This window comes from Lepidochelys kempii, chromosome 5, assembly GCF_965140285.1.
Source record: "Lepidochelys kempii isolate rLepKem1 chromosome 5, rLepKem1.hap1, whole genome shotgun sequence".
Lineage (NCBI taxonomy): Eukaryota > Metazoa > Chordata > Testudines > Cheloniidae > Lepidochelys > Lepidochelys kempii.
In genome coordinates, this window is record NC_136384.1 from 45,888,981 (window position 1) to 45,913,946 (window position 24,966).

At 40.5% G+C, this 24,966-nt stretch overlaps 1 protein-coding gene across 5 annotated transcripts in view; it reads left to right on the forward strand.

Annotated features, from left to right (window-relative positions):
• Positions 1-24,966, forward strand: part of AP3B1 (adaptor related protein complex 3 subunit beta 1) — a 346,467-nt gene that overhangs the window by 3,423 nt on the left and 318,078 nt on the right. The window contains exon 2 of one of the 5 annotated variants that reach the window (XM_073344161.1): positions 13,814-14,013. The exons of the other annotated variants lie outside the window; for them this stretch is intronic. The gene's annotated coding sequence lies outside the window, so the exon portion shown is untranslated. The remainder of the gene's footprint in view (positions 1-13,813; positions 14,014-24,966) is intronic. 5 annotated transcript variants of the gene reach the window in all.

The window sequence follows — 24,966 nt, forward strand, 5'->3', positions numbered from 1 at the left end:
TTCGAGCAGCATAGTCCAGAAGTCTTTCGGAGTGTAGCCTTCATTGATTTGAGATCTACCATACCATTCTCTCACTAGAAGGGAAAACCTATAATGGCAGCAGGCCGTAAAAGAGACCCAGTTTGGGAATATTTGAATGAAGTTCCTCTACCTGTGGGTCAGACAGGCATGCATGCAAAATGCAAACAGTGCAACAAAGAAATGCAAGGCCTGGTTGCCCGAATGAAACAACATCATGAGAAGTGTTCCTCCTCAGGAGGAAGCTACGTTGAAGATGAAGAAAGGAATATGTCTGAACATGCAGGATCTTCAGGTTGGTAAACTTTATTTCATGCTTCCTTTCTTAAGGACTGCCTCTCTTCCTTCTGGACTATTCTTGAATTCTCATGTTTGAGCAAAAAATATAGTAGTTACTCTGTGGTACTGTCATTTTAGATGCAGTTGTGATAAAAAATAAATAGCTGAAATAGGCAAATCTTCCTTTTACAATTTTACCTTTAAAGTAGTACTGAGTGTCAGTGAATGCAATGAGTAATACTAAATGAGCAGTATGATAATTAAATAACTGCATTGACTTATTTTGTTTAGGAGAATCCATCCTCAACATACAAGATTCTGAAGACTATTCACCTTCAAGATCACAATTATTTTCTATAGTTTCAGTTATCTGACAATGATAGTGTTTCAGTCACATCATGTATGTCATATAGCCACAGTATATCACCTGTAGCGCAAAAAAAAAAAAAAATCTCCATCATCCAGAAACAACCATAGATAAGTTTGTGATAAGAACCAGCAGGTTACAAAAAGAGGTAATTGATGAAAAAATTGCCTGGTTTGTATATCCAACAAACTCTCCTTTCTGTATGATTGAGAACCCACACTTCATTAGCATGGTTCAGTCATTAAGACCAGGATACAGTCCACCCAACAGAGCAGATGTCGCAGGCAAATTGCTGGATAAAGTGTATGAAAGAGAAATTGAGCAGTGTGCAAAAAGTCTAGAGCAGGCATCGGCAACCTTTGGCACGTGGCCTGTCAGGGAAATCCATTGGGCCAGGATGGTTTGTTTACCTGCAGTGTGCACATGTTCGGCCGATCGCAGCTCCCGCTGGCCGTGGTCCGCCGTGCCAGGCCAAGGGGGGCTGCCGGAAGCAGCGGCCAGCACATCCCTCGGCCCATGCCACTTCTCACAGCTCTGATTGGTCTGGAATGGCGAACTGCAGCCAGTGGGAGTGCAATTGGCCAAACTGCAGAAGTTGCTGGTAAACAAACTGTCCTGGCCCACCAGCAGATTTCCCTGATGGGCCGCATACCAAAGGTTGCCGATCCCTGGTCTTGAGGGTGAAATTGTTAACCTGAGTCTTGATGGGTGGAGCAGTGTTCACAATGATCCTGTTGTATGTGCTTGTGTGACAACAGAAGACAGGAATGTCTTCCTTACAGAAACAATTGATACATGAAGAAATGCACACACACACAGAATACTTAAAAGAAGTAGCAGTGAAAGCTATAACAAACTATGGAGAAAAAAATCAAATGTCTAGTATGCAACTTAGTCACAGACAATGCTGAAAATGTATCCAAGATGAGAAGAAATTATTTAGAAGAGAGTCCCAAGCTAATACCATACGGTTGCCATGCTCGTTTGATGCACCTCTTAGCCAAAGACTTCAGTGTTTCAGAAATAAAGGCTAATATTGTTGAAATTGCAAAATACTTCTGTAACAACTACTTTGCAGCAGTTGCTCTGAAAAAAGTGGGAGGAACCAAGCTAACTCTCCCACAAGACGTGCAATGGAACTTAGTAGTGGACTGTTTTGAGCACTATATCAAGAACTGGTCTAATCTGATGACAGTTTGTGAACAAAATCATGAAAAAATAGATGGCACTGTCACAGCCAAAGTTCTCAACATTGGGCTTAAGAGAAGTGCTGAGTACCCTGAAGCCTATTTCTGTAGCTGTTTTATTGCTGACGATATCTAAATTTGGAAGGAACTGAGTGAGATCTTAAAAAGAGAAATATGCAATGACAGAGTTAAATTACAAGCATTAAAAAAAATGAATGAGACAGTTACTATATCCAGCTCATTTTCTTGCAAATATTCTCAGTACTCACTACCAGGGTCAGGCCATAACTACTGAAGAAGAGGAGTTGGCTATGACATAGACATCCAGCAATCATCCCTCCATCATGGCAATTATAATAAACTTCAGCGCTAAGGGTGAACCATTCAATAAATATATGTTTGTTGATCTTTTAAAGAAAGTCACACCAGTGAACTGGTGGAAGTCACTTAAGCACTTGGATTCAGAGACTGTTGAAGTGATAATCTCACTTTTAAGAGCAGTAGCTTCTTCTGCCGGTGTAGAAAGAAAAAAGCAGGAAAGCTTGTTTTTCTTTTCCAGATTTTGAACAAACAGGAAAATGAAGATGACTGAGTTAGCTGCAGAAGCCAATATTTTAAGTGTCTCATGTTGACCTGGTTGACATAGTCGATTTAATTTTTGTTTTAATTTCATTTAATTATTTTAGTTAAAAACAATTTTAACAAAAACAAACCTGATTTTAAAAAACTTGAATATTTTACTAAATTCAAAAATTCATATCTTGTTTTGTTAAAATATTATGTTTGCTGTTGAAGAAAAAATGTTGTTTTAGTTAAATAAAACAATTTAAATGTCTGTCTGGTGGTCTCCTCCTAATACAGCATGGCAAGAAAATCCTCCAAATATTAATGATTAGCCTGTTGAATTGGAGATAGTTCACCTCCCAATGACTTCATAAATATCTGCTTCAGTTACCTTTGATAAATGAAATAACCAAACAAGCATTCATTTTCTGATATAGCTGTAAAACTAATCTGAAAAGTTTTCAAACTAAATCACTTAAAAATGTATAGTGTGTACCTTCTAAAAATTAAACCTACATCTATCTCTGAGTTGTGAAGAATATGTATTAAGGTTATAACAACAAGAATGCACTTTTATGTAGAAATCCATGATTAAATAGAGTCTTCCTGACTAGTGATTTAAATCAAATCCACCCTGATTCTGTGCTTGTGCTGTGGCTCAGAATTCCCCCAGGGATACTGTTGGTGAGAGAGACAAGCTTTTGAACCATAGAGAGCTCTTCTTCAACAAGCTATTCAAACCAAAAGGGTATCCTTCAGGAAAATGGAAATCCAGTCATATCAAAAACAATGGAAATGAATGCAAATTATGGTCTTGTTTACGCGAGAAATTTCAGACCTGAGAGAAGACCTCTGTGGAGCTCAGAAGCTTGTCTCTTTCGCCAGTTGAAGTTTGTCTAATGAAAGATACTACCTCACCCACCTTGCTTCTAGAAAATTGTTATTTGTGTGTGCTTCAGTTGATTGTTTTGCACAAGTAATGAGTGCACCCGTGCTACCAAACCTAAACTGATACCAACTATACAATTCAGTTGGGGTTTCTGTCATTTTTGAGAATTGTTATCTTTGAGATAATTTCCTTAGCTAGAAGACCTTCTTAGTTTGCCAAATGAGCCATTTTTCTGTCCCCCTGCTTTTCCCCCTCCCCCCATTTCTTTTAGCCTTGATTCCTGCTGAACTGACCTTCCTCCGTACACACACATTAACTGCACCTTTACCCCACTTCCTCACCACAGATTCTCTTAACTCTGGTTCTGTAACTCCTCAGCTGGTGTGCCACAGGTGGATCAGTGGCTGGGGCTATAATAATAATAATTAATAGCTAGCTCTTTGACAGTGGTTTTTACTTGTAGCTCTCAAAAGCACTTTACAAAAGAGGTAAGTATCAATTTTTCTCCCTAAAACATATGTTCCAGTAGTTACTGGCCATCAACCAGTTTTTAGGCTTGAAGTTAGATGAAGGTTTCTAACTATCAGAGGAATGAAGTTCTGGAACAGCCTTCCAGTTTTCCCCTAGGTCAGATTGACAGAGACCCCCTCACCCCTTTTTTTTTTTTTTGCCTTCCTCTGCAGTTTGTGGCATGGATTGCTTGCAGGTTTAAACTAATGTAAATGGTGGATTCTCTGTAACTTGAAGTCTTTAAATCTTGATTTGAGGACTTCAGTAACTCAGCTAGAGGTTATGGGTGTATTACCAAAATGGGTGGGTGAGGTTCTGTGGGTTTCAACATGTAGGAGGTCAGACTAGATGATCATGATGGTCCCGTCTGGCCTTAAAGTCTGAGTGCATACAAGAATTAATTCTAAGAAGTCCTATTGTCTATATTATACTGGGGATCAGACACGATGATCACAGTGGTACTTCCTAGTCTAAAAAACTGTGAATCTCTGAATTCTCATTCTGCAGGTGGGAAAACAGACAGTGAAATAACTTGCCCAAGGTCATGCGGTAGGCTAGTGGCAGAGCAGGAAAAGAAACCAGATTTACTGAGCTCTGTATACATATGTGATGTGTATAATTATAAATAAACATGGGTGTGTGTAATTATGAATAAACATGGAAAAGTTAGGATAGTTGAAGAGCTCCTAGAGTGTGTGTGTATGTGTCTGATCTCTTACCCCTTAGATTCCCTCTGAAATCTCTAAACTTTGCAGAGGGAGGGGAAGATGTGGTAACTGAAGGGCTTGAAGAGCAAGCAACCTATGACTTTTCTTCAGAGCAGGATTTGCAACCAGCAAACTTAGGGCTAGTTTATGTATGAAGTTATCCTGCATAAGTAACTCCACATTTGTACACAGTAAGGGACAACTTCATGTTTAGACAAGCCATTAGTGGCTAGCCTGAGGAGTTCCAGTACTCCTCAGTAAACGGGTTGTGCTTAAACAGGTCTGTACTGTACCAACGGGGGTTGGACTAGATGACCTTCTGGGGTCCCTTCCAACCCTGATATTCTATGATACTGGTGATGTGGGAAAGTACCTGGGGGGAATGGCTTATGGGGTTTTGGGGGAGGAGGGCGGGCAGCAGGTACAGTCTGAGCTGGTGGTCTGCAGCTGGCTTGAGGGACTATTGGGGACTTTAGTAAATTAAACACAAACAAGCAAAATTAGTTCCTTGAGTATGGCTAGAAGATATGAGCATTTAATTGTCAAGAACAATTTTGGTGGTGGTGGTGCTTAAGAGGTTAGTTATAGGATGTTTTCATGCATCCCTTGGCAAATCATCCAGAAGAGTGATACCAAAAGCTTTTTCTTATTTGCCCCAGGTTTTGGAGGGGGGGGGGTGGCTGTATCATCCACCCCTCATGCAGAGCTCCAGTAAGAGTAGTTGGGAAGAGAGTCTGGTGTTTGAGTTTAGTTCTGTACACGTTGCCTGGTCAGACCATTTGAAACTGTTTTGCTAGAGGTGTTAGAGATAATTCCCAGTCCCTGACCCAGGTCCAAGTTGATTCTCGTTGCAGTGAATAGATGGAAGTAATATGTGTACCCTCGGTATTCAACTCTGGTGGTGGCACAAGGGTTTTATATTGAGAATTGAATTGGAATTCCTCTCAGAATGGATTGATTTAAATCGCTGACTTCAATCTGGTTATGCATTTGTAGTTTCTAGGTATTTTTGTGTTTAGAAAAAAAGTTGATTCTCATGGGCAACCACTAAACCATGTTGATGTGCACTAAAATATAGCCTTTACACTCAATTTGGTGCTTCTTTTTATTAACCAGGAACTAAATCTATAGACATTTGTTCAAGCAATTATATAGCTTAATTTACACTTACTCAGATTCTTAATTATGTTAGAAAATGGTGAGTGATGCATTTCTTATTTACTAGATTTATTTTCTTTTCTTCGGGACTTGTATCAAGGTCGACATGGATGGAAATTCAAATCTAATTCAAAATGCACAAAAACTAGCATTTAAATTTTTTATTAAACAAAGCTACCTTTAATTTAATATGTATACAAGGAAAAAAGATTATCAAAACATGTTTTGCATTTTAAAGGCAGTACAGTAGACCACCATTTTATCCGGCCCTCCCTTAACTGGCACTCCGCTCTCTGTATTTACAGAGACCCTGGAGTCCTGGGTGTTGAAGTAGGTGATCTCTCCTGTGGCCTGTAGATGGCACTGCAGCATCACATTTTCCCATTCTCTGGGGTGTCCGGAGTTTTGATTATCTGATCTGGCCTCAGTCCCAATTAGACCAGGTAAATAGGGTTCTACTGAATCTGTATTTAGTGAATTAAAATTATTGTTGCTGGTTGCTACAGATATGTCTACACTTAAAAAGCTACAGCTGTGCCCCTGTAGTGCTTCAGTGTAGACACTCACTGCAGTGGTGGGAGGAGTTCTCCCATCAGTGTAGTTAATCCACCTCCCTGTAAAGTGGTACAGTACAGACCTGTTTAAGCACAACCCGTTTACGCGTGAATCCGCTTAACGCATGGTAACGCTGTGCCTCCCAGTGCTACCTATTTAACACACGAGACTCGTTAACATGCGGTACAGAAACTTGCTATGTAGCGTTACAGATTTGCTCACTAACTTCCTGACCTAGAAATTGACAGGAAGTGCAGAGCAGAAACATGTTGTACGTCTTTACCGATATTGGTAAAGATGTATCACGCACGCTTAGTCATTGTCACACTAGAGAGATATATAATATATAGTAGTTATATAGTAATATATATACTACATTAGAAAATTTTAACCGTAGGCCTAATACTGTATAATGGCAGAGGGCAAGTGTCAGCGTTCCTCCACTGTAGAAGAAAAGCTAGCTGCAATAGATAGAGTAAGTAGCGGAGAAACCCAGGCCAAAGTTTCAAAAGATGTTGAGATTGCCGAATCTACTCTCCGAGGATGGCTAAAAAACTAATCTAAACTGAATGGCTTTGTACAAAATATCGATTCTGCTGCGAGGCTTAAGCGAAAACGTGTGCGCTATTCAGCAAAATCCACAATAGACAAAGCCATGTGCATGTGGTTTGCTCAGGAAAGGCTGAAAGGAATGCCGCTAAGTCGGCCAATTCTTCAATTTTTTAACGGGGCATAAATCATTCCAAGCCAGCAAGAGGTTTATAAGTAGTTTTAAAAAACGTCATGGCATAGTGCAAGTATCGACTTCTGGAGAAAGCTGATCAGCCAATAAATCGGCCGCGAATGCGTTTCCTGCCGAGTTAAAATCTATTTATTTGGTGAGGATGTCGTTGAAAAGGTCAAAATTTCGCCCACAGAAGCCCTTAGTGCTGTAGAAACTGTTGTAAGATTTATGGAGGAGCAAAATGGGGAAAATATCAAAATCATTCATCTGTGGCAAATGACAGACTTCATAAGAAAGAAGAAAAAAAATGCGAGCCAGAAAGAGCAGAAAATAATGGCTTTTTTTTCTCAGTGAATCATAGACACTTTTTTCAGCATGGCCCTCTTAACCCACAGTCCGTTAACATGTGGTCGTGACGGCTTGACTTCCGACAGCCGCAAGTAAATGGGTCTGTACTGTAGCTAGGTAAACAGAAGAATTCTTTTGTTGACCTAGTACTGTCAACACTGTGGGTTAGGTCGGCATAGCTATGTCTATCGCGTGTAGATTTTTCACTACACCAATGTATGTTTTCAATGTAGACCAGCTCTGTGTCCTTCAAGATTTTAGAACTAGTAGATTTCATCCTCATATATTATTTTTATTCATAGATTGGAAAAGGAAAACAAACTTTCCCGCTTTAACTCTCAGTTGGGTTTTTATCTTTGAATGAACTAGTCATTGAACTCAACTAGCTGAATAAACTGAAATGAAGAAAATATTCTCTCTGTATTTGCAGTAGAGGCCACTGCTGTCAAAAGGTGGTTAGCCAGTGACATCCACCAGCTCAGTTGCTTGACCTTTTCTAAAACTTCAGCAGCAAACATGTATTGCTTAATATTATTGTTTTTAATTTAAATTATTTTAGTAGATTATAGTAATTTAGGCTTTAAGACAGGTAGTCATACTTTCAAATTTAATTTTAAATACTTTTTTAAAAATAAACCTGTATTTGATTTAAATAAAAAAATACAATTTAAATAAAATCTTGACTTTTTAAAAATCTGTGTATCCACTCTGATTTCTCTCCATGGAGTCCTACTTGTAATCCAGATGGAGGATGGCAAACTTTTTTTTTTTTTTTTTTTTTTTTTTAAAACACTGTAGGTATAGTCATTGGGTTAGTGGTATAGGAGTGAGCATAGGTCTTCTGCTTGCTTTTTTAAAATATGGAGAATTTTTTACTGGAGACTATAAAGTGACTGTCATTTGTTTTTGGGATACAATCGGCTGATCTTCCCTTGACTTTTTGAGATGCTATAAGTATCAAGGGCATCCACAGAAACAACAAGGAGTCCGGTGGCACCTTAAAGACTAACAGATTTATTTGAGCATAAGCTTTCATGGGTAAAAACCCCACTTCTTCAGATGCATGGAGAGAAAATTACAGATGCAGATATAAATATACTGACACATAAAGAGAAGGGAGTTACCTCACAAGTGGAGAACCAGTGTTGACAGGGCCAATTCGATCAGGGTGGATGTAGTCCGTTCCCAAAAATAGATGAGGAGGTGTCAATTCCAGACAGGGCAAAGCTGCTTTTGTGATGTGCCAGACACTCCCAGTCCCTATTCAAGCCCAGTTAATGCTGTTAAATTTGCAAATGAATTTTAGTTCTGCTGTTACTCTTTGAAGCCTGTTTCTGAAGTTTTTTTTGTTCAAGTATAGCTACTTTCAAATCTGTTATAGAATGTCCAGTGTTACCAATTACACCTGGTAGGACACGCACACAAATGCTGCGAATTACACCTGGTAGGACACGCACAGTTCGAATCTAGGCTGAGGCACATAAACAAAGTCCACAACTGCAGAGTTCCCAAAAGACACGAAGTTTATTACTCTCGAGCATGGTGCCCCCCTGCTAGTCAGGAGGGGACCCTAAATACAGATTATACAAAGGTTATATACTTTTTAGCAAAGCATGTTGCCCTCATGCATTGGAAACCTTAGCCAATAAACAAACCCTTTTCTTATCTACCACCTATCCCTGCTTGGTGCATTCCTCGTGCTAAACCAGTATGTTAATTACACAGCATGGTCCTAAAGCCATGCATCAGTAACTTTTTTATTATCAGGATGGGAGGCCTCACATCAAAGGCCAAGAGATAGGGAGTTAGAGACTGACAAAAAACAGATACTGGGAGTCAAGGCAGGCTGGAGACAAGGAAGAGGATTTTCACAGGGATTCAGTATCTAAGGATCACTCCTCCTGGTGTGTGATGTGCTTGCTTTTAGACAATGGTGGGCCCCAAACCAAAATGGAGTCACATGTGCTAACTTTTCCTTAACACCAGGCAGATTGAAGTGTTCTCTTACTGGCTTTTGTATGTTACCATTGCTGATGTCCGGACTTGTGTCCATTTATTCTTTTACATAGGGACTGTCTGATTTGGCCAGTGTACATGGCAGAGGTGCATTGCTGCACATGATGGCATATATAACATTAGTAGACGTGCAGGTGAATGAGCCTCTGATGGTGTGGCTGATGTGGTTGCGTCTTCTGATGGTGTCGCTAGGGTAGATATGGGGACAGAGTAGGCAACGAGCTTTGCTACAGGGATTGGTTCCTGGGTTAGTGTTTCTGTGTTGTGGTGTGTAGTTGTTGGTGATTATTTGCTTCAGGTTGGGGGGCTGTCTGTAAGCGAGGACTGGCCTGCCTCCCAAGGTCTGGGAGAGTGAGGGATTGTTTTCCAGGATAGGTTGTAGATCGTTGATAATGTGTTGGAGAGGTTTTAGCTGGGGGCTGTACGTGATGGCCAGTGGTGTTCTGTTATTTTCCTTGTTGGGCCTGTCCTGTAGTAGGTGACTTCTGGATACTCTTCTGGCTCTCAGTCTGTGTCCTCACTTCCCTGGGTGGGTATTGTAGTTTTAAGAATGCTTGATAAAGATCTTGTAGGTGTTTGTCTCTGTCTGAGGGATTAGAGCAAATTTGGTTGTATCTTAGGGCTTGGCTGTAGACAATGGATCGTGTGATGTGGTCTGGATGGAAGCTGGAGGCATGTAGGTAAGTATAGCGGTCAGTAGGTTTCTGGTATAGGGTGGTGTTTATGTGACCATCACTTATTTGCACTGTAGTGTCCAGGAAGTGGATCTCTTTTGTGGACTGGTCCAGGCTGAGGTTGATGGTAGGGTGGAAATTGTTGAAATCCACATGGAATTCTTCAAGGGCCTCCTTACCGTGGGTCCATATGATAAAGATATCATCAATGTAGTGCAAGTAGAGGAGGTGAACTAGGGGACGAGAGCTGAGGAAGCGTTGTTCTAAGTCAGCCATAAAAATGTTGGCATATTGGACATTTGTACTTAACACTGGGATTTCCAGAAGTGCTTAGTGTTGTCCTTTGTCCTAACTGCGCCTATTTGTAAAGCTCCACCAGACTTCAGTGGAAGTGTAGTTAAGACAGTCCTGTGCACTCTTGAAAATCCTATCTTCAGTCTTCGTCTGTTTAGATTATCGTGGTGTAAACTTGGAGACTTTCTTCTTGGACTACAGAGACAGCCTGAAACAACCTCACAGATAGGCATTACTTGTCCTCCCTCATCTCAATGGATTGTTAAATCTGAAGCCTAAAGCTGGCTGTTTTAAACATCAGTTTCTTAATTAGTTGGATGTTTCTGCTAAAATGATCACCAGCGAAACAGTTAATGTGTTTATCCTATAAACTGCCTCTCAAATATCCCTTGGTGCCAAAAGTCCCAGATATCCGAGGCCCATTTGTTCAAACTTCCAGTTTTCCTTCTAGCAACTTTTTAATGATGGACTTAAAAATTGTCAGTACAGAAATCTGGTACAAACATTGTGTGGTCTCACAGTTAATGATATTGGCTTCCATAAATATATATATTAGCATATTAATTAGTATGGCTTATTAGCTGTGAACTGGAAAAAATACACTCTTTACTGCTAGTACTTGGCATGTTAGAATTTGGGAATGTGGTGTGAATGGAGAGACTAATACATCAAATTTTAAACTAAGTTCTAACTGATGACGTCTATAATAGAATATTGGGGATTGTCTATTAGTGTAATTTTTACAATGCATAGAGGGCTGGATGAATGGCTTCTTAAGCATCTATATGCAGTTATCACAAAGGACTTCTTTCTGGGAGGTGTATGCTAGAGTTCTCATGCAGCTAGTAGTAAAAGATTGTTGGGGTTTTTAGAAGATCTATACATTTTTTAACACGGTCTTACACCCAATTCAGGGTAATTCTATTGCAGACCTCTTTCTGACAGATATATTAATCATTGAACTAAAAATTAGTTACCTTGGTACAAGAGATCACAAACTGAGAATGTTCATCATGTACAAGTGGTCAGTAGTAATATACTCAAAATTACATTAAAAAGTTAAGGTTGTAAAGTTAAGCATTCGAAAGGTAGGAAATGCCAGTATTTAGGTTGCCTATGTTCGGCTCTCCAATGTATGTTGTAATAGTCTTTTAATTACGTTATTGCATACTATTTTATTTTTCACAGAACACCAGCTTCATTCAGTGGACAACAGTGATGGTGCTTATCAAATGACAAGCTATTCAATATTTTGTTTTCTCCTTGTTGTTCAATGTGTGGCCTCGTGTCTTATTTACTATACTGTTTTCAACCCCTGTTCTGAATACAGAATTATTAATTTCTTCAAGGGTTTTTCTGTGGCATTCATCAGCATAGTATCTGAGTGGTTTACAAACACTAAAATTCATTTTCACAACACACCGAGACATGGGGATCTTATCCTTTTTTTACACATTGGGGTCTGAGGCATAGAGAAAGATTAAGGTTGGAAGTATTCACTAATTCTGAGTGCCCAATCTGAGATGCCCAAGACTTGGCTTTCAGAGTGCTTAGTATTATAAAGCATTTCTAAGTGCAATACACATCCCGCACTGATTTCAGTTGCAGCTGTGAGTATTCATCCCCTTTGCAAGTTGGGCACCCAGAAAACACAATTAGTGAACAGCTTTGAAAAACTTGGCTTAAGTGCCTAGCATCACAGAGGAACGCTATGGCAGAAATGGGAAGAGAATCCAGTTCTCCAGGGCAGCATTGAGAGCAGCCTTAACAATCCTTTCTCTTCCAATTCCCAGCCTTATTCACTACGCACCTTTCAACATTGGCAACAAATGAGGCAGGGATTCTATAGACAACAGCTTCCACTACACAATCGTGATTCATCTCCAGAACATGCTCCATCCTGTGCACTGAATGATTCAGGGGTCCAGTGGGGAAAAAAGTATGTGATCATGTAATCTGTGCATGTGTGGTGCATACACACAAAAGGGCCAAATTAAGGTTGCCTTCCCTCCCCAAATTCCTGGGGAAGGGATCGTTTCAGTCCAGGATTAGAAAGGGGGATTCCTCAGAAGTTCTCATCTTTTAGTGTTTCTGCCTGCAGAGCTAGAAAATACTTCAGAGATGGCCAGCAGGGATCAGAGGAGAGCAGAGTGATATGCATTGCCTTCATGGGTGAACATGTCACTTGAACAATACTGCCAGCCCTTTCACTTCAAGAGTTTGTGTGAGTTTGGATTTCTGGTTCCTATTTCAGTGATATGGTGTTCATGTCTTAAGGCTGCTGTGCTTGCCTCTTAAGTGGTGGAGTTTAGTAGGGAGAATCAAAAAAGTTCTGTATCAAAGATCCATGTAATTGCATGAATATTCACACAAAAGATAAGAAAAGAATGAGATTTTTTAAACATTGCTGTTATTAATTATTAAAGTTGTGTGATTAGTTATGTTAGGAAAGCAGTTATTTTATACATCTTTGTTTGGCTCGGCTAAAGATAATTTTGAGCCAGAGCTTTTGCAGTAAATGTTTGTGATTAGAGAGGTGAAGGGAAAGTCTTAGAATGAGAGAGATCATTCTGACTAAAATTGGAATGTGCAGTGCCCCTTTCTCACCTTTCTTTTGTATTGATTGAACCTAAACCAAAGAGGAGAGAAATATAATCAATCTATTCAGTATGCATTGCTTCTAACAAATCTTCTGATTACTTGACTCAACCCAACCATATCAAGAACACAGAGGTGAATGGCAGGGCTTGTTCATCTCAGGGTAGAAACACAGGATCAGAAAGAAATGGCTCTGATTCCCTTAGAATGGAAAATTGGCTTAATATGTGAGTAGTAGTAGTGATAGAGATCCTCATGACTGAAGTGAGTTGGCCTAGAAAGCTTTGGCTTGATTAGGTCAGTTAAATAAAATGCCGTATTGGAAAGGACATGGAAATAATTTCTACAGTATAGTGTTATGTTATTTTGCTGCAAACTTAGCAAAAAAATTCATAACTAAGCATAATGAACCTGTAGTATGCTGTGCTTCAGTACTATACTTCTATGGTGAGGGTACAAGAGCGTAACCAATCCTTGTTTCCTCCTTTAGCATTAGGAGGAAATATGGCCAATATAGCACTGTAGAATGAACGTGTACGCATGTCCTAAAATACAGGTCCTGCCTCATGAAGCTGTTTGCAGCTCAGTAGATGAAACCTTCACTATCAACAAATCTATTCTCATCATATTGCTAAAATACTTTTACATGTATGCAATAAACATAACATTTAATATGATTTGGTTCCTGGAAATTTCACGTTTGTAGCAATAAAACTTGAACTGAAATATTTAACCAAATGTCAAATTTTACAGGCAAACCACATGAAGAACATAAGTATTTACTGGTAGATAGGTGTGGTATTTAGGCATTTCAACAGAGGGCAAAATTTATAACAAGCATTTTCAACGTTAGTGATTTTGCATCTTTAAACTAGAATTGCCAGACAAACTGCATTTGTAATTTATTAGGGTCCTTTTCCTGCAGATCTCGCTTATGTATGCTGCTGAGCTATTCATCAGGAAAGGTGGCTGGACTGCAAAACTGTTCCCCCTGCCTCTGAAATTTGCCATAGCCTTCGGCAGAGAGCTGATCTAACGTGGGGATTTCATTAAGATTATTTCTCTGTGCAGAAGATTAATCCAAATTCATCAGATCTAAAAACTTTCTTTCAACAGCCGCCAAAGGTATTTTTGGAGATTTAAAATTAGAGATTTGATTTGACATCTGTTAACCAGACATGGAAAGCTTGTAGAGATTGCCATTTATGAAATTCTTTAAGGGGGAATCCACCCCTAATATTCAAACTTGATGCTTATACTGGTTCACGAGCAAATCTAAATTCATGCCCATCTGTTAGAGTGGCATGGTACCCACTGGTATGGTGGTATGCCAGTTTCTGTTGGGTCTGTGAGCCAGCAAAGATGAATGGTTTGGCTGGAATGTATCATATAATACTAAGATGAATCTACAGCAGTGGTCTCCAAACTTTTTATGCCCAAGATCACTTTTTGAATTTAAGGGCAATCTAGGATCTACCCTTCCCTGAAGCCCCGCCCTGCTCATTCCATCACCCCCCTCTCCATCGCTCACTCTCCCCGACCCTCACTCACTTTCGGAGGCTGGGGCAGGGGGTTGGGGTTCGGGAGGGGGTGTGGGCTCTGGGCTGGGACCAAGGGGCTGCAGTGTGGGAGGGGGCTTCGGGCTGAGCCTGGGATGGGGGTTGGGATGTAGGAGAGGGTGAGGGGTGCAAGCTCCAGGAGGGAGTTTGGGTGCAGGAGGGGGCTCCGGGCTGGGCAGAGTATTGGGATACAGGGAGGGTATGGGGTGCTGGCTCTAGGGGGGCTCAGGGCTGGGGCAGGGGTTCGGGGTGCAGGAGGGAGCATGGGGTACTGGCTCCTGGAGGGGGATTGGGGTGCGGGCTCCCGTTGGCACTTTACTTCTGGCGGCTCCCGGTCGGCAGCTCAGCGGAGCTAAGGCAGACTCCCTGCCTTTCCCAGCTCCACGCCGTTTCCAGAAGGGGCCAACGTGCCTCTGTGGCCCTCGGGTGGGGGAGGGGGCACATGGCTCCATGTGCTGCCTGTCTCTGCAGGCATTGCCCCCACCGCTCCCATTGGCCACAGTTTCCCATTACAGGCCAATGGGAACTGGAGAGGCGGTGCTTGCAGACAGGAGCAGCACATGGAGACTCATGCCCCTCCTGTCCCCTAGGGCTGTGGGGGCATGCTGGCCGCTTCCAGGAGTGGCGTAGGACCGGGGCAGGCAGGGAGCCTGTTTTTGTAGGAGCCCCCACTATACCACCAGAGATCGTGATCAACTGAGAGAGTCTCCAGGATCGACCAGTTTATCGCGATCGACTGGTTGGTGACCACTGGTCTACAGTCAGTACTCTGAACCACATACTAGGTACCTCAATATTAACTAAAAGTAATACAAAAATGAGTGGCAATTGTTGCAAGATTTGATCTATCACAACTGAACATAATAACTTGATATCAAGAAAGCTACAGTGGATGCATCATCTTTCTTTTCTTTCATAACTGGCATGTGTCAGTGTGAAGGCCATCATCTACTGGTATATGATCCTCTCTAATGCAACCTGTTCTGTGGTTTCTCCAAAAAGGCCCTTTGATTTAGTTTAAAATATATTTCTGGCTGTTTATTACCTGTTGCCACAGTTGTTGGTGTTGTCAGTTGTTGGCTGCGTGTGTGTTGTACCAGCTCTGCACAGGTGGCTGATGCAGCAGACCTGGATTGAACTGCCCAAGAAGACTACACATTTGGTTCATCAGCAGAGGCGCTCAGCCAGGTTTATTGTCAACAAAGCATGATGATAGCACTCCATAGACTAGTATCTAGGGATACTAGCACCCTGTAGACTTAGTATCTACGGATACTAAGACATGTATGCCCATTACAATGGACCAACTCAATGAACGGTGGGACTTCCTGTTCCTCCCCTCTCAGCCCGACTAAGGTTAAGGTTAACATTTATAGATTTATCTCAAATTCTTTGTCTCAACAACTTACGTATCACCTTAAGTGTTTCATGACATGTTTGTTACCTCCCCTTGTACCTTTCTCCTGATGTTTCAGACAAAATATCACTATTCATCACTTCAGTCAAACCATCTTACTTTGTGCTAGCTTAGGGTATTCTTGTGCTAGTCTAGTCTGCTGGAATGTGTTTACATGTTTAGTGTGTTTTAGCAATGCTAGCAATACTGGTGCAGAGTTCATGTACTGGACAGTAAACTTGCCGGCAAGCATCTGCTTTTTAGCAGGGCCTGACTTTTGCTTATAGACTTACTTTTACTAACTGCTTTATATCAGCAAGGCCTTTTTAGTTCAGTCCTGAGGCCTAATACCAGGCCTCATATCTCAGGCTCTTTCTACTACAGTTGACAGTGAGAACTCAGTCTTATGGACATTTGGGTCATAGGTGGCACTAAAATGTCTTTCCATAACATGCTGTTGCAACAAAGTTTGCAGAGGTGAAGGAATAAGTACTTGTAATTGTGCTTCTCTGAAGACATCCTTTGAGTGTGTTTCTGTTTTAGGGTCTCATCTCCTTAGTGTGAGACATGGCAGAACTCCCTTGGTATTCAAAGATTTTTGGCTCTTTGAGGCACCAGTAATTCATCTCCATTCTGAAATGAACTGCCAGTACCTCAGTGTGCTCTAGAACATGCCATTTGTTGCTTGGGCAAGCCAGAAATGGAGAACTCCTCCAAATGTGAAGTGTAATAGTAATAATAGATATATACAGATAATGTTTGGACAAGTCCTAACTTTAAAATGCTAACTTCTCTAAATCCAGTTCTCAGGGGAGGTGAGTGGATGAGTAAGAATCCAGTCATATGTTATCTTCAAGAGGAAACTATTTACTTAATGTGGTATCTTCAGAAGAGAGAGGATCGAGTGGACGTTTACTTTTGGAGGCTAAAAGCTTAAGGGTAGTGTCTTCAGACTCACAGATTAGATTGTAGAGGAACAGAGAAGCTATACAAGGCAAGGTATTTTTTGTAAACCTAGAAAAATATGGAGATCTCCATCCACAATAGGAAATGGGGAAAGCTAAGAGAAGTACTGAACGAGTGGCAAATATACAGAGGTAGACCCATATGTTGTCCTCAATTTGAGGAACATAATATACAGCAAGCATAATATTTTATCTGAAAGGCAGATACACAGAAAAAATTAATTCTTTGCATTGTCACAAATTCAGGTGTTTGAACCAGGTAGATGCAAGGTAGTTTGGAAAAGGGCTAGCTTTATGGTCTTCAAAAACCTCCTCCTCAGACTGGTTCAGAGGAAGGACTTCCTCACACAGGATAATCAACCTCCATTTAGCGCATAGATCAAGGCCTTAAAACAATTAGACAAATGGTTCCAGTGTGAAAACAGTTTTGTTGCTTTTGGGGAATTATGTGGTGAGAGGAAAAGATATAGACTGCTTTTGTTCACCAGAAGCCAAATTCTAAAGTGGATGAATGTGGATTTAAATTGAGTTCCATTACTTAATACATCAGAGACAGTCAAACATGTACCAAGTAAGTACACCTGGCCTCTTCTTTGGTACTGGTGGTGTCTGTTCCTCTTAATATGGAAAATCTTGCTATGCAAAACTGGAATCAAGATCTTGAGTCTTTTGATACCTAATGAGCAGAATGCCCTGAGGACTTGCACGGGGTAGCTATGTTAACTTTAAAACTTCACAGCTGTGTGGAGGGTCTGTTACACTATTGTGAACCTTTTCTGGCTGCAGTAGAGGACCATTTAGCTGACCTGTTTCAGCTTGTTAGGCATATAGCAGCACCGTAGCAGACATCATGTTCCATCTGGGAAAAAAGATTCTCTCCGAGGTTTCAGTATGGCCCTAGAGATGCTGCCATGACAAGTCTACAGCTCTAACCAGTTAAGGATAAACCCCAGGGTGTTGCTATGTAGCTGAATACTGTGATGGGTGCATATGATCAATTTACATGCCTAGTATATTCATAAGCAGAATGGGATGGCTTGTAATGACAACTGTTTGGCCCCAGGTGGGCTCCACAAGAAGTCTTAAGTGTTGAGTGAGCTAGGAAAGGGGAAGTTCACCTGATTTTATCATAAGTTTCTGAATGATTAACCTCCCAGTGGATTTGAGGAAGGCTTCAAATGCTCCCATCACTTTGTTTCATATTTCTAGGAATTTAAAAATAGATATTTGATGATATGAGGGACAGATCCTCTTAAGCAAAGGTGTGTTTGCGGCTACTAGACAGCAGTTGAACAAATGGGAATTCTTCAGTGTTCACAGAATACAAGAAATGAGTTCACATTACCAAGGTATAAGCAGGCTGTGATTCTTCTCAGTGTGTTATACCAGTAAAGTAATGGCATGAGCAGCATTTTTCAAAAGCACCTGGGGAATACACTGTTCGCCTGAGGAATACACTGGAGCCAAGTTGGCAAGATGAAAAAGGATATAGAACCTCAGTGACCATGTTACACTGAAATCCTAGTAAGAGAAACATGAGAATGAAAAGAGTCCCATTCATGATGGTTTATCCACATGCCATCTAACTGTATAGTTCCTACACTGTATGCAAGTGTACATGGGAACTATATAATCCACTAAAGCTAGATATCTGTTTGGCAAAAGTGAGAAGTGTATTGCTGAAGTGGAGACTATTAGGATATTTCTCACTGTGACGAAGACTCTATACAATACCAGCATCAATCGCCTGCTACAAGACTAATGTGTTAGACAACCTCAAAATGCCCACATTTGCCCAACTGATAAAATGTACCCTTCAAAGGAAAAAGGGTAGTATTTTAATGCAGCTGATCAGCTTCATCATAACTAGACAGTCCTTGTACCTCCTGGAGAAATGAGTTAATGTAGCTTGTCAAAGCAAGCTAGTTGTGAAGACTGAATATTTTATATTATGAATTATATTACATACTGTAAAACATGAACTTAAGCACACAGGGAGTTTTAGGTTTATTAAAGTATGATTTTGTATAATTTTCAGAGGTAAGTTGAGTGGGAAACATGAAGCTGAGATCTAGGCATCATCCCCTAAATGTCTGCTTACAATACTTAAGTGTGCAAAACTTTTTTTTTTTTTTTTTTAAAGCTTTGCATGTTCAAGCCTTAAAGATAAGGAGCCACTGGTCTATTCTTCCATTCTTGAAATATTTTGTTGGTGTTGAGGAACTTTAAATATTTATACTTGCACTTCAAGTGCAGTTTAGCAGCAGAGAGGTTATAAAAAATGAGTCTACTAGGAGTGGGGTGGCATACCTTCATGCATCTAGTCCTGCAGGGAGATCAGTGATGCCTCAGCTTTGATTCCTCAGCAAATTGTGAAGGTACCAAACAGTGAAGATTTAAAAGTGCAAGTATTCAAATGCAGTGTAATGGAACAAGTTATGTATCTTATGGGATGACTGAAATTGTTATCTCTATAACGTCTTTGGATAGAGTCCCTGAGCCTCTGCGTTGCCATCCTGCGAACATATTCCAGACCTGAAGACCTTCCAGACTCAAAGCCTATTTGCACCAGGCAGAGATGAAATATCGCATTTAGGATGCTGAGTCAATCCAGTGTAAGACAGACAGATCTGCCTTTGTAAGTACACTAGGCCAACAGAGATTCAGGAATCTCATTTGAAGGTGTCTGAAGACCTGAGGTGCTGTGCTCTCTGTGGAACTTGCACTAATGTCTCCAGGTCAGAGAGAGATCCCTAATAATTAGTGTTTGAAAGCCACTGAAATGGAAACTGACGTTTAGTCTTTTTACTCTCCATATACTGAATGAATGCACTAAAGCAAGTAACTTAAATGGGAAACTCAGCACTAGACATCAGTATTGAAGTATCTAAGCCATAGAATCACTGTTTGTTGGGGGACTATCAACAGTTAAGTAAACAAAGTCAGTAACTCTCAACACAGAAATTGTCAACATGTGTGACTAAGTTGGCCATATGCTTTGTTCTCAAACTACTGAAGTTGTAAGGACTTCATTTCTACTGCTAAAAGTCCTGAAGGAGACATCTGTGTTCTGAGGAATTGTTCTAGGCAATAATAAACTAAAGATGAAAAGAGTAAATTGCTGTAAAGATACAGAAATGATGTCCAAGTCAAAGCTGAAGGTCTGTAGGGCCCGTGGAGACCTAGAACCAGTTATGTCGTCGTCAGTTGAATTGGGAATTCTTCTGATCACAGTTGAACTGCAGTGGATAATTCTAGGTGGGGGCTTTGGGGCATTGGCAGTTGGTCTCAGAATTAAGTCTGGTCTGTCTGTGCCACAAAGGGCAAAATTCTTCAAAGTCTCGAACTCGTCTAAGTCTTCTTATATTAAGGATCTGAGATGCAAGGGTGGGAATCTCATCAATATGGTGCTTCAGACTTCAAGATGAAGCTAATGCCTAGTTTGGGGGTATTTTTTTAATTTACAAATTGTGTCTAAAATATTAAAAGCTCAAATGTACTTTTAGTCAGGAAGCACCACGAGTATATGGATAGGTTCTTCAATGTGTATAAATTCGAATAAATTCTTACCAAGACAACTGTTATTTAGGAGCCTTGTTCAGAGACCAGGACTCTCGTCCTATGTGCTGCACAAATAGAACAAAAACAAAAGATGTAGTGCTTCAATCAGATTCTTAAAGGTTTCACTAACCTTACCTTTGAACCATTTGCTGCAGGGCTCAACTTGAGCTGTCTGTTGTACAATGGGCAGGTCTGACCCAGTAAGAGATGTCCAGACCAATGGATTATAAAAAATAAAAACTACAGCTAAACTGATTCTCCTTCCTGTAGCACTTAAATGTGCTATGTGTAGGTAAGGCAGAGGGGGTGGGATGTGTAATGTGGTAGGAGCAACAAATGCAATACTGTGGTGACAAACTGATGGAAGAGTAGACAAAGGTGGGGATTAAAGAGAGGCAATTTCAAGAAACAAACTGTCAATGGGAGCCGAGATTGAGCTGCTGCCTCTTGGCAGAGTTCATATGGTGGCTAAAGAGGCCCAGCAACAACTAAGTATATCTAGAGAACATTTGTATGGTGGAACCATGGTATTGATATTTGGTGAAGTTGGGGGAGATGCAGTTAACATTGAACAGTGGTTTTCAAACTTTTTTTTTGGCGACCCAGTTGAAGAAAATTGTTGATGCCTGTGACCCAACGGAGCTGGGGATGAGGGGTTTGGGGTGAGGGAGGAGCTCAGGGCTGGGGCAGAGGGTTGGGGTGGGAGGGGGTCTGGGCTGGGGGTGCAGGCTCTGGGAATAGGTGGGGTCAGGGATGCAGGAAGGGGCTCTGGGTTTGGGGGGGCTCAGGGCAGGGGATTGGGGCTCTGAGTTGGGTTTACCATAGGCATGCTACAGCAGGCTTCCTGCTTGTTCTGGCACCGCAGACTGCACTGCGCTCTGGAAGCAGCCAACAGCAGATCCGGCTCCTAGGCGGAGGCACACAAGCGGCTCTGCATGGCTCTCGCCCGCAGACACCACCACCCAAGCCGGCCAGTGGGAGTACAGAGGTGGTGCTCGGGGTAGGGGCAGCACGCAGAGCCCCGTGGCCTCCCCTGGCCTAGGAGCCAGACCTGTTGCTGGCTATTCCTGGGGCGCAGCGTGGTGTCAGAGCAGGTAGGAACTAGCCTGCCTTAGCTGGGCAGCACTGATGACGGGACTTTTAAGAGCCCGGTTGGCAGCGCTGACCAGAGGTGTCGCGACCTGCAGTTTGAAAACCACCAACCTAGAAGATCACAGCTCAGTATGTCTCCTTGCATCAGATTTGATGAGCTTTTCGTAGTTTCCTTAAAAGTTCCTATCCCTGAACTAGTGAATGTTAGTATAGTTTAAAATATGGCTAAGGGGATACATATAATGGACACTTGCACGACAAATGGATCAGCTGTAATCATCATAGATTCACTAAGAAAAACTTGCTGGATAACCAAGATAGCTTCCTTGATAGAATTACATGCTGACAGGAAAAAATGTAAAGCAGAGGTGAGACTGCATCTGTATTTTAATGGTGTTTTTGATATGGAATCTCATGAGAATTTGAGATCAGGACACAGTGTTTGCGTAGAAATCTGTAGTGTGGACGCACATCAGACTAGTGGGACTACGAATTGAAATAAACAGGAATAACGGGTAAGTGGGAATAGGGATAACATCAGATTGGAAGTCTCAGCTGGGGCTCCACAAATGTCACTATTAGGACAGTACCATGTACTAAAGTTATCTAGAGGAAGTAAATTGTACATTTAATCCACTTCATAGATGGTAATAAACTAGGAGGGAATAAGATGCAGTCAGTGGTAGATAGTCTGAAAAGATTAGAAAAACTGAGTCTCCAATCATGCACGGTCCAAAGATAAAAACATAAAGGAGTAAAATTGTATGTTTGCATACATGAAGTGAGAAACAACGATTGTTTTATTAATTTAAATACCTTGTTCACTTTGTGTGCTTTTTGTATTTTCTTAGGGAGGGAAAAAACTAAAACTCCATTGTGTGGCTTTTTAAAAGATTGTGTTGGGAATTATGTGGTGTGGCTCTACTCTACCTTTGCCTCATTTCATTTGTATAAAGCAATACATAAATAAGTTGTTTTTGGTGTATTTACTAGCATGTAGTACTGTAATTGAACATACTTGCTTTTATCATGCAGTAAAAAATATTGTTCCGGGGGGGAATGTAAATGGATCAAAAATAATTCATGTTGTCTTAATGGAAATGCCAAGTTGAAGCATCTTGGCACACAGATCAAAATTTAAGATAACTTTTTCAATTGCGTTTATAAAAAAAATCTAGTATTTATATCTTAGTCAATAGGAGTCTTCCTTCTGAAGTCTTCCCTGCCACATCCTCTTCCTTCCAGGAACAGTATCCAGTTGGTCACCTGGATACCTGGTCACAAATACCAAAATATACTTTACAGAATGATTTGGGCCCCTAATCAGCAAGGTATGTGCCAACATTTAAACATGGGAGTAGTCCCTTTGAGCTTGACCTTTTATTTAAAAGTGATGTGAACTGAATTAGTGTGTGGGAGTTTGAAGTATGTATGTCTTACCCTGTTTCTCAGCAAATAAAAAAATGCATGCCTCGTAACTATAAAGTTACATGTTCAGGCTGAAAGATTTTGACTAGCTTTAAATCCTTTCTATGTGTATTTTTCTTTCTCAAAGGGATGGAATTTCATTTTTCATCAGACTTGAAACTGAGAAACAACAAGTGGGGAATGCTTTGAGAAGTGTTGCTGTGAAGCTGAATTTTGAGTTCTGAAAGGTAGTGGTGGGAGGTATCTGCTGTCCTGGTAATCAGTAGATAATCTGTCCCCATTTTCGCCCCCTCTATCCCTTCTTATTTAGGAAAATGAATTTTTTTTTGCACTTTTGTTTATACTGTAGATAAAGTATATTTCCCCCTTCATTTCTTTTCCCCAGTCCAGAAAATATCTGCTTTTGGATGCTACATCATGGTTTTTTCAAACCGCAAGGAAATTTGGGTCTTGCTGAGAGCAACCGGCTGTTTTCTCCTCTGATTGTAATAAGTAGGAGGAAGTGTTTAGATCACACCCAAAGTGCACTGCTTTAAATGCATATGTTTAAGATATTTTTGTTGAATTTTCAGCCTCGCAAACCGATAATGAATATTAGTATACCTTTAATGGAAGGGGAAAGTAATACTGAATAGCACCACAAGATGTCACTCAAATAGTTGTGTAATACAATGAAGTGGACAAAACACAATTTGTAATTTCTTATGAGAACTCAAATTAACAGTAAAATGAACAGATTCCTAAAATACACTGTATCAGATGTTTCATAGCAGATGACACTAAAATGAGTTTACAATTTTTCTTTGAGAATTATAAAATTAAACCTTGTTTTCAGATACACTGCTGGCTAAATTAGTCTGAAATAATATACACGTTGAAACATGAGCAAGTTTTTTTTGGGAGCAAGTTATGACTTCAGTACTGTGTATATGTAGTACATAACTGAACTGCATTATCAGTACTGATGCAGATCTCCACTTCAGAACAAAGGGTTTTTGCCCTTAAATATTGTGGTGATTCACTAAGTGTCAACATAATTCCCTAAAACAAAACAAACGAAAAACCCCCTCCGAAACTTGGCATGCTTGGTCAAAAGTGAACAATCCAGAGAGAAGTCTCCTGAAGCTATGGAAGTAGATAAATCCTTACTTCAGTACAAGATTGCAATGTATTGTGCAACTGAGAATGCTGAGAAGGAAAAATGAGTAATACTGTGCTTTAAATTCAAACATGACTTTCAGCTTTTGATCTAAAGGATTGTGTAAATAGTAATGCGAATATAATATATTGTAGTAATTAAAGAACTCTTGAGTTACATACGTTTGCTATCAATAAGTTTTTTTCAAATTGCAGTTTTGAGGTGGTTCACAGAAGTTAACTTCTAATTCTGGCTGCATGCAAGAAAGCATTAGGAGTAACTAGGCTTTTAGGAGTTTGACAGTCAACTTTTCTGCAATATTCTTCACTTGTACCTGTTAACTTCTGGCTTAAAATTTCAGAGAGAGCAGTAGTTTTGTCTGGCAATGTGTTAATACTGAGTTCTAAGTAGATCTGTTTTTGGGACACCAAACCAGAAGTCAGACTTCTGGAGCATAACTAAAAGGCCATGTTGTTAGGTATTTAGTTATCCTTGGAATTTGATTTCAGATGGCCTCTACGTAAACCTTTGGTAACTTGGATTACATTTCTTTTGAAATATATGGTATCTATAAGTTTCATTAAGAAGGAAAACCATCAATTTGTGATTATCAAGACTGATTCTAGATCAGTCTCACTCCTCATTTCGGTATCAAGCTGTAGGTTCCATTTCTGTTGGGCACTGATGGGGAATAAGATTAAAGAGATTGCCTTCATGAACTGGGTCGTGAAAAAGTTTAGATGGTAGTTCTTATTCTTGTTTATATTACAGTAGCACCCAGAGAAACAGTTGGGGTCTTGGCCTCATTGTATTATACATGGTACAAACACATAAGTCAGTTTCTGAAGGAGACAAATCTTAAAAAGCATGTGCTTAAAAGTTGCAGCTCACAAAGATAGACAATTGTACAAGAAAGTGAGGCGGAATCATGGCCCCTCC